The 11,959-nt window shown below is 40.1% G+C and overlaps 1 protein-coding gene across 9 annotated transcripts in view; it reads left to right on the top strand.

Moving 5' to 3' along the window:
* Window positions 1-11,959, top strand: part of ZEB2 (zinc finger E-box binding homeobox 2) — a 131,845-nt gene that overhangs the window by 21,346 nt on the left and 98,540 nt on the right. The gene's annotated exons all lie outside the window — the stretch shown is intronic.

Consider the following 11,959-nt stretch of genomic DNA (forward strand, 5'->3'; position numbering starts at 1 on the left):
TGCATGATTCTTTGGTGTTTCAGGCGGAAATCAATGATTTTACTCCAAAGATATTCTTTGGGTAACCCTGACATTTCAGGGAGAGAGACAAAAAATAAGGAGCAGTCTGTGTTCCTGACAGTATCTGACTGTCCTTTGATTTCAGGCCTGGTATCAGACCTCTTCCCCATGACCCTTCCTCATCACCACTTTTAGGAAACAAGTGAACTGGGCAGTTTAGAGGTGACAACTCAGCTGGTGGTTCCGAGTGACATGGCGTCATTTCCAACGTATTTAAATCTGTTTCCCATTTAATATCACAAGTAGAAATAAAATGAGACCTATTAATGGAGGCAACTGAAAGGTCACCAGTTAACTCCGTGATCCCCCCAGCACTTACCAGCTCCTTACCCCCCCTCCTCCCCCTCAACTAACTGCCACTAAGATGATTTCCTCTCCCAGCAGTCAGTTCACCTTTGGTGAGGGAGAGTGCACCCTTGTCAAAGACTGGCTTCCTGGGTTCCCTTCGGGACCTGTGAACAGGAGATCTGCAGCCACATGGGGCTTGGTTCAAATTTCAGGAGAGCAGTGGGGTGGGGGAGGCACTATGATATGCTCCAGGCTGTGCTGGTTCTGGGTTTACAAGGGGTCACAAAGGTTAGAGAATCACAGATGTCAATAGAGCTCCAGGCCCTATTCTTTGGAAAATTTTCAGTAGAAATCTTCTTACCTTGTTGCATTTGATTCTATGTCCTCTGTAAGTTCACAGGGCAATGTGGAGTTCTTTACGTAGGAGATTTCACCCATGTTAGTTATATGGAACCATGACAATGACAGTGCCTGTTATACAAACTCCCTCTCCCAAGTGTCTTCTCCTTACTCGTACAACGTCATCAGGATGTTTGGAAAAGGTCTGAACGATGTGGCCATGACAGCACTAGACTGGCCAGCAATTTGGTATTTTAAGTCCCTTTTCTTTGCAAACCTCGCCATCTGAGCTTACTTGATTCACTCCGCTATGGCTAGTAGCAATCCCTCCATCAGCGAAGCTGATGTCAGGTTTGCGGAAGAGAAATGCACATTTTTCTTTTTCCACTCAGGGTTCCTTTCACCTTCATTCCAGAGGATGATCTGGGCTTTGCATTGTAAGGGGGAAAAAAAGAAAATCTGTTGCAAAATAATTAAAAAGTATGCCACCAGGTGCCTTTTAGGCCTCTGGTTTTCCAGCAGAGAATTGCAGTGTTTATTCATTCTGCGTTAAGTGAGCATCTACAATGTGCAGACACCATACTTGAGGCTCAGATCCAAAAATGAATGATAGAGCTTGGGCTCCCGAGGAGCTTGATGTCTAGTGGGAAAGGGGATTGGGAGGGGTGCTCAAGAAATGAGAAAAATGTGGTGAGAACAATAAGGAACTTCACCCAGTGAGTACAGAATGTACAAGATGGCATAACTAGGTTTGGAGCAGGTGGGGAGGGCAGACTTCCAGGGGAAGGCAGCATCTGAGGGCAGTGTGGATCACATGACTTTGATTTCACCAGTGGAGAGAAGGAAGGACACCCTGGGCTGGCAGAAGAGGGGATACAGGCATTGGAGAAGGGAAAGGTAGACCCCCTTAGATGCTACCAGCCAGCTAAGATGTCTGAGCATAGGGTGTGGGCAAGAGGATGTGCTTAAATTGAGTCTGCAAATGGAATCCCCCATGCCACATTTCTGGCTCTTCTCCAGTAAATAGGTGATGATGAGCTTGGGAACCATTTTTTAAAGAAGAAGAATGACATAATCATATTTGTGTTTCAGTGAAATGTCTCTGGCAACTGCACGGAAGCTAATATTATCTTACATTTATTGAGTACTTATAATGTGCTGGGACCTGTGCTAAGAATTTTGCCTATGCCCTCTGATGTTGCCCTGACAACAGTTGTATCGAACAGATACAATTATTTTAATGCACGTTTTACAGAGGAGGGCAGTAGGGCTTGGCAAGGGCATGAGCCTGGGGTACAGGGAAGAAAGTGTATGGCTAAATGTGACCGGAATCATGGGATTTCCAGAGTTACAAGTGATTGTGGAAGGACATTAGGAAAAGGAAACCCAGCCTTTGAAAAAGAGTGAAAGTGAGGCAGTTTGATTCCCTTTTCTCTCGGTGGAGGCTGAGACAAAGTGGGGTGTAAGGGTTTTTCATCCTCAGAAGTCTTCCTTTCATTCATTATTATGCCAGTTTGAAAAAGAAAATGAAACATGATTCTTGATCCTCAAGAAACTGACGCCAGAAGGTGTTACATCTTTGGGAGTTTGGAAAGAGATGGTTAACAGACAGCCCTTCAAGACAGAGGAATTTAGTAAACCCCGGAACACGGGCCTTGCTGTTTCAATTCAGGACATGAAGGCCTTCTTCGGCCTGATGAGGACACAAATGAAAAGCATCCCTTTGAGATGAGTACTTCCCCCTCCTTTTCCGAATTAACTCTCCTGTTGCCTAAGACTCACCAATCCTTAAACTTCCAGGTTCTCTACTCAGCCTTATCTCTGCCATCCCATGGCAAGCCCTAAAGCTGCTAACGTTTTGTAACAACTATGTGACAAATCGTTGTGCTTTTATTCATGTCGGACATCTTTGCCAGGCTTGCTTGTTGTGTTTGCTGTTTGGCCGTGTCATGGGACCAAAGGTGGCTGCCTTTGTACAGCATGTCAAATCTGGTTAACATGCAGTCATTTATCTTTAAAACCACTCCTGCACAATGGCAGCGGTGGGCCAGGCCACAGGGCTCCAGACACAACCCAATTTTTCAGACCATCTTTTCTGCATATGGGGAGCACATTGGACAGCAGACAAGATGTTCTGTGATTTGGGGAATCTCTTAGAGACAAATTGTGGAGTGCGAGTGCAGTGTCGCTGGACTGCTGGGTGCCCAGTGAAGTGAGGAAAATCAGATACAGCACAGGCTGAAAGGTTGAAGCGAGAATTCATAGCTCTGTGCAGAGCATGCCCAGTCCTTTGCTCCCACGGAGAGTTCACACATTGACAAAAGCATGTTTGCTTGTTGGTTATTTGCAGGGGATTCTATAGGCACAGTCTATGTGTATATTCGCACGTAAGCCTTCTGTATGCATTCTGTACCAGTGAGGGTGTCCACACGTGGACGTGTAAATGTACTTGCGTGGGAAGACAATTTGCTGTTACAGATTTAAGACATAGGAAAGACCTTCTAGTTCACTGAGGCGTTTCTCTCCTAATGTAGCAGAAGCAGAATCCTTGTGTTTTCTACGGTTGTTTCAGTAAAGCACTCTGTGTGTGCTCAAGGAAGGCTCAGAGCCGGTGAGTGTCAAGTGCTACAGTGACAAATATTGAAGACTTTTCCTTTGAGAGAATGGCTGCAAACTTTATAACCTAATTTACTTCGGGTTTTCATTTCTCAGTTGTCTCAAGGTATCTTAGGGATGATTTGTCCTTAAATAACTCATTATCAACAAAGGGGGAAAGACAGCAATTTAAAAAAATGTGATAAATCTTCACAAACTAGTTTCACTAAAAGGAAGAATTTACTTCGGTGAATATGTTAAAGGGGACTGAACATAGCAAAACTGTATGATTTCAGTGAATTGTTGGGCCCTGCAAATAGTAAATATAAATGCATATACATATATATGGATGTATATATACATACACACACACTTGTTTGTGTATGTATATATACACTGAGGCTGCTCAAAGGAACAGACACAGTTTTTCTTTTTCTTTTTTCTTTGCTTTTCTCTCTTCTCTCTCTCTCTTTTTTTTTTTTTTTTTGAGTAAAGGACCCAAGAGATTGCCTTTCACTTTGAAAACAATCTCTAATATCAGGAAAATGCGCTGTTTGTTTATGCGTACATAATGCAAGTTTGTCCGCCTGGGAACTGCAGCAAATGGGAGAAGTATGCATGGATTTCACAGGTAACAGGATTACGTGGGCACATAATTGATCCATTTGGAGAAAAAAAATGACAGTGCTCTAAAGATGCCTAGGCTTTGGAGATGGAGTTTATGAAACAGGCATTTGTAAATTCAAAGGAATCAATATGTCAATTTTATTACATCTCAGAACCAGCTGGGCATTAAAGGAACAGTAGCCTTAAAAAAAAAAAAAAATGCAGCTGCGTATTCCCACATTGTCTACCTTGCTTAAAGGGCTTAGAATTTAAGGAAATGAACTTAAAGATTTCTACCTTTTCAGAAATTCATTTACTTTGTCAAAAGAGAACAAGAACTGAGCATTTTCTGTGTTTTCAGCTAAACCATTTGTTAAAATTTCTGACTTGTTATTACAATTAAAGACGATTAGTAGATACAGGTAAGAAGCAGAATGGTGCCTCTCACATAGGTTGCACGTGAGTCAAGTATCCATTCGAATTCATATCTGAATTGTGCTTTTCAACAGGGTCTATCTAGGTTTTACTTCCTCACTGTTCTAAGGACATAATTTAAGAGCTAAGCTTTGGATGTCCCACAGAATTTGGTCTGTGCAAGTATGAAATATTCCTGTTTTATTAGAATTTTTGACAATGCAAAAAGACCAAGCTATTTTAAATTAAGTTCCCAGATAACAGGATTTGGACAACAGCCATAAGAGACGTGCATGGGATGTGAATTCGATAATATATTTTTTTAAGATTCCAAAGAGCTTACGCAACTAAGCATGATATTTAGAAGCTACTAACTGGTCTGCTTGCAGGTGAAGCAGCACTTTCTTTCACACACCCTCTGTGTGTCCTGTCCACTAGCTCCTCCAAGGTGAGCTGTCCTGCTACTCATGTTCACATCTCCACTCCCCAGACTCCTGCCCCAGGAACATCCCTAGGTCCATTCGTTTATGATGAATAGAGCCTGGTTCTCTTTTCTCCCCAGGCATTGAGGGATTCAATACCATGAAAGAACACAGCATTCAGACACAAATACATCTGTGTCCAAATTCTGATTCTGCCACTTACTCTTCATGTGACCCTGAGTCTGTTTCTTTACTTCTCTGAGTTTTAGTTCATCATTGATGGGGGCCGATACTTACTGTAGAGGCTTCCTTGGGAGCACTGAACAAAATTCTAAGGGCAGTGTTTGGAGCCTAGAAGAGACTCGGTAAATTCTGATTATGACTAAAGCATAGCTATTTCAAAGCACGGCTAATCAGGCTGCTGGGAGTTCTGTGACAGAGGCATTTCAGGTTCTGGGCTATGCCAAAACATTCTTGAAAAGAGGAAACAATAACCTTAAGCTGAGGTATTTATTCCTTTTCAATTCTTTAGGGAACGTTAAAAAGCAAACAAGGAAAAGAACTAGTCACTTCTTTTTGGCATGGTCTTATGCCTCTTCATTTCCAGGAAGTAGACATAGTCTTCTTTCTTAGAGGAACAACGCCCTCTGAAAAAACTTCCTCTAAGTATATGTTCTGGGCTGACCTTTGTCACAGCACTTAAAACATCTGTTTCTTATTTGTCTCTTCACGAATGTGCAAACACCTTGAGGACAGTCTTGATCATCCCACTGTCACCAGTGACTAATTCGGCACATGGGACACAATGATCATTTGCTGTCCTTAGGATGAAGGTGAATCCGTTCTACTCAAGCAGCTTCTAAAAATGAATACAGCAGGTACATTAAAGATTTAGTGTATATTGTAATATCTAGAAAAAAAGCTTTTGATGACTTATGTTACACCCCTTACCATCCTATTAACAATTTCTTGAATTCCACTAAGTGCGAGCTCTGCCATTTTGAGTACTTGGGATTTTTTTCTTCTCTCTCTCTCTCTCTTTTAGTTTGTATTTAAATCAAATGGCTTTCCACCATTCTCAGTGAGACCTGTAAGACTTGTGAGTCAGGGAGGCAGGTAGAGAGGAAGTATGGATGTTCAAGAGAGTCTAGGCTTTATTTTAAAAAAAAATTTTTTTTAAGATTTTATCTATTTGTTTGACAGAGAAAGTCCCAAGCAGGGGGAGGGGCAAATGGAGAAGCAAGTTCCCCGCTGAGCAGGGAGCCCCAAGGGGGGCTCGATCCCAGGACCCTGGGATCATGACCTGAGTGGAAGGCAACCTCTTGACCAAATGAGCCACTCACACGCCGGAGTCTAGGCTGTAGGTACCTGGGCTCAGATCTAGTGTCTTCTTCATGTTTGCCATGTGACCAGGGGCACATTGCTTAACCTAACTGTGTCTCCATTTCTCATAAAGCCTATGCACCAGGGTTGTTGTAAAGACATACTTGTAATAGGAAGTATCCAGTACCTAGTAGGTATTTAATGTTACATCTCCTCCCTCTACTCTTCTTTGTTTACTGAGTATTTACTTTGGGTTGGCATTTAGTGAGTTCCCTGCCTTGCTCCTTCTGTCCATCATTAAGTCAGTCAACATTTAATATACACCAATGGTGGATATCTTCACCCAGTTTCGAATTTCATTATAAGAATTGGACTATTTTCTACTCAAGGAAATGAGCATGCAGAAGTACCTTCCATACTTAGAATCACAATCATTCCAGCAATTTTCTGCCTAATCGGACTGTTTCTTTGTTCCCACCAACCTCTTTAGTGAACCGCTTTGGTATTTCTGCAAGGCTTTGCCACCATTCTGTGCTTGGGTATCTTAGATCTCTCTTCTTCCATGATCCGTTGACGTTATCAGAAAAGAAGATGCACTAAGGTCTCTTAACTTCATACGTTTGCCATGCAACTATGTGGATTGGTTAGTTAATAGAGCAGATTAAAACACTTTGTTTGATTCTGCTCAAGCATACCAGAAATACATTCAAAATCTACAGCTACAAAATGTAAAGAAGGTAGTCCAAATATAGTACTACATAATGAGACTCCCTGTTGGTAGTATATAAAGCAGTTTAGAGTATAGCTTCAAATTCTAATGAAGATCATTTTAAATTTTGCACTGAATTGTGAATTTAAAATTCCCATGTTCTCCATAAGTATCTGAAGAGGGGCATGTAAATACCATAAGTGAATTAATTACTGCCTTAAGTTGGTAAAGCATGTGTGAATCCAAACTTTATTCTTGAACTTGCACTTCTCTTCCCAAGGTTTTTTGAACCATTTCCTATATGCCAAGTTCTGAGTACCTATTCAACTGCTGAGGACATATAAAAAAGGAATTTTTCTTTGCAGAGATGCAATCTTCCAATCTCAGAAAATCACCACCACCGCTGCTTAGCACCATATAGACGAATAACACGAAATTCATAAACCAGAAAAGAGATATTTATAATCAAAAAATTTTTCCTTGACTTTTGCTCCTCCTTTTACTATTAGCCGTATCAGTTTCTTTCTCTGAGAAGAAACGAAAAGACTAAATGGCAGGAAGATCTTTAACTCTTGCTTATGTTTTGCGGAGGTAACGTGGGACCACTGAAGTTATTGGACAACTTTTCCAAGCTGACTTTTTTGAAGTAAACCCAAAGAGAAGGGAGAATGGAACTGTTAGCTCACGGATGGCGCCCAAATGGCGCCCACACCAGTTCCTTCAGAGACTCCATAATTTCCATGGAAGGGCCAGAGGCCCTGCCAATATCCGCACATCATTGGCATGATAGACCATAACAGCTTCTTCTGAGCCGTTCCGGTCTATCGTGTCAATGCGTACTCAGGGAGTCCTCAATGCACGGATCATTGACACGGCACTACATAACGGCTCCTTAGCAGCCATTATTGGGTATCAAGTCAATGCATACTCAGGGAGCCTTTAACGCACAGGCCTGCACAAGCAGACACATTCCGAATACTAAAATTCCTTAGGAAAATTAGTCATTGCCCATGTGTGATAGCTGTTTTCCATTTTGAATTTTAACCATTTTGGGGAAAGGGCGAGAAGGGAAAATACCAGGGTCGTCTTAAAAGACCTTAAAAAACTGGTGCAAGAGTTTGAAGTATGGGGTGGGCGTATGAAGACGACGAACTTCTAATTTTTTCCTTTCCATAGCCTCATTTTTACTGTGTCAAAGTTCTAGAAAGCACTTCACTTTCATTGAGGCTCTTTTTCAGGCAGGGTACAGCTCAGAAAGCCTTTTTTTATGGCTCAGATATAAATCCCAGAAAATGTAGTGGAAATGATGACAGGCTCTCTAACTATAAAATAACAGTAGTAGGTGTCATTATAATAATCTTACAGAACTACGCACATCAAAAATACCACGTTTTATGATGATCTCCGCAAGAGATTTCACTTGGTTGTCATTTCAGACTTTTAATAAATAACATGTTGAGTAGGAAAGGTTCTGCAAGGATCAAAATAAAATAATGATAATGATGATGATGGTAGCAGTGGTAATAATAATCATCATCATAATCATAATACAGCCACTGTTTATTATATCCTTACTATGTGGCAGGCACTTTGTATACATTATCTCATTTAATTCTCTCAACAGACATTACAAATCAGGAAACTGTGCCTTAGCAAGGTTAAATAACTTGACTGATAACACGCAACTGCTAAGTGACTGCGGTAGGATTTGAACCGGGTGTGTTGGGAGCCGTGCTGTTACCATTACGTTGCTTCTGATGATGACCACCTTAGGGGAAGCAGGTTTTTATGAAGAATGTCCAGCCGCTTGTTTGCTTACTAATCAGGAAACTGAGGCAGGGCAGTTTAACTAATTTCCCCTTATATGAGAGAGTCGGAGTCAATATCAGAAGGCAACATTGCAAATGCCCTTTCTCTCTGACACCATGTTAACTGCAGACAAGACTTGGGAATTTCAGAGACTCTGTTTGTGTTTTAGAAGGAATGTCCACTGTTGCCTTCACTCCTGGAAAGACTCCCCCGCCACCAAATCAAAATGGTGCGAGTTTGCTGTTGTTGATATTTTTCCCTTTTGTGTTCTGCTTACTGACTGACATCTGCTATCATGCTAAGCAGGTGTTCCTATGTAAACGAACGTGCCCTGTTTGTGTTTCGCCATCCTCGCTGCTGCGCACCCAAATGAGCAGCGTGATTAAGAATCCTGTAAATTTTTGAAAGGAAACGGATGGCTACCCTACTAGAACATAATTACACCGTTCCAACATCCGCAGCTCACTGCTGCAGCAGAGTTGGAGAACAGCAGAAATTAATAATATATAATAGCATCATTCTCGTAATTTATAAATGAAATAAAGTAGAGAGGAGATTCTGCTGATATGCATTTTCTCCTTAATTCTAAAAGACAAAGTATAGATTAGAATTTTAGTGGGGTGAAACCTGGCCAGTAGTCTCCCACTAGTTGCCTGATTCATGATAGGAATGATTTTGCTTAGGGAAAAGAGCTAATGTCTTCTGCTAGGGCCTGGGGGGAGAAAATGAATAAACAAGGCCCTCTAAAGGCAATATTAGATAAAGGGGGTCTGAGAAACATTTCTGCAGTTCGTGTGCCCACAGTATTTTTAAAAAGGTATTATTATTTTAAGACTTCAATGGAGGCGTTGCATTTTTCTTTCATTATAATAACATACCACCATAGGTCAAACCCTCTGGGAAGAGAGAGACCTGATCAGTTAAAGATGTGGTCCAACATAAACTTTATGCTAAAAAGTGTTTGGTAAATTCTGGAGCTCTGCTATACAACAATGCATGCATAGTGAACAATACTATACCATGTACGTTAATTCATAGGGTAGATTATGTGTTAGGTGGTTTCACTACACAAAAAAAGACATTTACGTTTTTAAGAAACAAAAACAACATGATTTTGAGCACCCCAAATGTATCAGTTGGCCTCTTATTACATTAGAGTAAGGGACTTGATTCTTTTAATCACGCCTTTCAACCATGTTGGCGAAATAATAGAACTTTCCAAAGAGGAAAATTAATTATATGTTAAAAGTAGCCAGTCCATAACTCTGTGACATAAGATTGTGAAAGGAAGTTCAAAATTTAAAATATTTTTGTATTTTCTTGCCGTAAGTAAGTTGCCAGACAAATGGATACCTCCATTTTGTCCCCTGTGAGCTCAGGGCCCACAACAGACATACAGATACATATACACACACATATGGGCAATTAGCTTTAAGAAAAATTTTATTATTTAAATAGTGTTATTTAAGCAATTTTTTCTTCTTAATTTCAAAGAGTGACAATATGTCCAAAAAAAAGCCAACATGGATTTTTCTTGTTTTAATTAACCTTAGAGAACATGCAAATACTACTGGCTTTTAAGAGAAGCATGTCCATTTAAGATGCTTATTCATTTAAGCAGTATTCACTTAAAGGTCCCCTTGAGTATTATTCTATGTGTTTTGATTTGGGTCAGAGAAAATGTATTCATTTAATAGATTTATTTCATTAACAGGTATTTATTTAAGTGGGTTCCACTGTATTTAAATCTCCAAACAGTCTCCATTACTTCCTTGCTTGCTTGCTTTGTGTTGACTAATTTTAATAAGCCTAAGGTGCCTAGGGTCTTATTGAGTGTTCAGTTTGATCAATATGGTTAAATTAAAATTGTGCAAAATATAAGCAAATGTACTCTAACAACACAGTGAAGAATGCGCTGTGCATGAAGCATTGATTGGTGTGCCGTGCACGCGGCTGTTTTGTGGTGGGTGGGTAAGCCTCTCAACCACTTGGGAACTGCAGATCTCCTTCGGAACTCCTCTGCCTCCAGACACGCCCACGTCCTCTCCCACCCAGACCTTCAGGGAAGGGCACAGGCATACCCAAGGAACTGGAAGAGCAAGGAGAGTCATGTCAGGTGTTATGCTTTTTGATGCGATAAGAAGCAGAATGTACGACTCACGGTGAAACTGTACGTAAAGAAAAAATAGCTAAGATCTCATAAAAAGTTAAGTCCTGGTTATCCCCCAAAATGCTTTCGGCAATGTCAGTTTAGAAGGGAGAGTCTAGTTCCTCTTCACAGAATAACTTTTTGTCTTATTGTCATTACTCTTAAATCTTAATCACTTGGTAGCTTGTATCCTTTTTCAAAGTTCTTGCTTGTTGAGTTTGATTTGGCAAGTTACCAAAAACAAACAAACAAACAAACAAAAAGACCCCACCCAATCTCTGAAGTAAGCCAGAAATCAGCCTTACCATTAGTGCTGCTTTTGAAAACCTAGATACCTTAAGAGCCTTCTAACAAACTCATTGCTTTCTATGTAATTAAAAGGCTACACAGACAGTACATTTTAGTGGGTTCCATTTAGCATGTAGGTTTGTATCTTCCATCCTTAAAGCAATTTCTTTATGTTTCTCCTTTTTCCTTCTCTTTGTTTTCCTCTTTTGCTTGTTCTAAGGGATGCAATAGGAATATATTAATATATATAATATATTAATATTAATTTCAGCCTTCTTAAGCTTTTCACAATCTACCACGATCACTGAGTGATCATAATTATATATCATACAAAAATGTTCCTAATATGTGTTGGCTCTCAAGGCGGTTTCTTTTTTTCCTACCTGTTGTGTGATCTTGTATCTATCTTTAATCTTCTTGCTAAATGATAGCTACCATCACAGCTTTGGCTTTCCTTGATATTATCTCTGCCTACATGTCCAAAACACAAGTTCACATGAGCAGAAGTTGATCTTATCAAAGGTAAATCAGAAGTTCAGGGAAAAAAAAAAAAAAGATAAAGAAATAAAAACTACATATCTTGCAAGCAATTACTGTATTTAGAAACGTGTGTTCTGTTGAGATGAAAATCATTCTTTAGGTTAAATTGACCATGTAGGTTTATAAGCATAGCAAGAATTTGAAGTTTCCTTGTGAATTAAATCTACTGCTTGAGCTTCCTAACCTCTAATAGCACAGTCCCCAGCAAGGCTGCAAAATAATGTTTGAGTCTTAAAATCATCAGAAATAAGTCAACCAATACAAGTTCAGAAGAACTGACTTTATTTTTGTGGTGGGGCCAAGAAAAATACTTAGCTTTTTGTTTAGTTTTGTTCATGTTAATCTTGATTTTTCTTAGTGTTTTGTATGTTTTGAGTTTTTAATATCAAAGGTAGTGCTCTTTGTAAACAAGTGTAA

This window comes from Mustela erminea, chromosome 8 (assembly GCF_009829155.1).
Source record: "Mustela erminea isolate mMusErm1 chromosome 8, mMusErm1.Pri, whole genome shotgun sequence".
Lineage (NCBI taxonomy): Eukaryota > Metazoa > Chordata > Mammalia > Carnivora > Mustelidae > Mustela > Mustela erminea.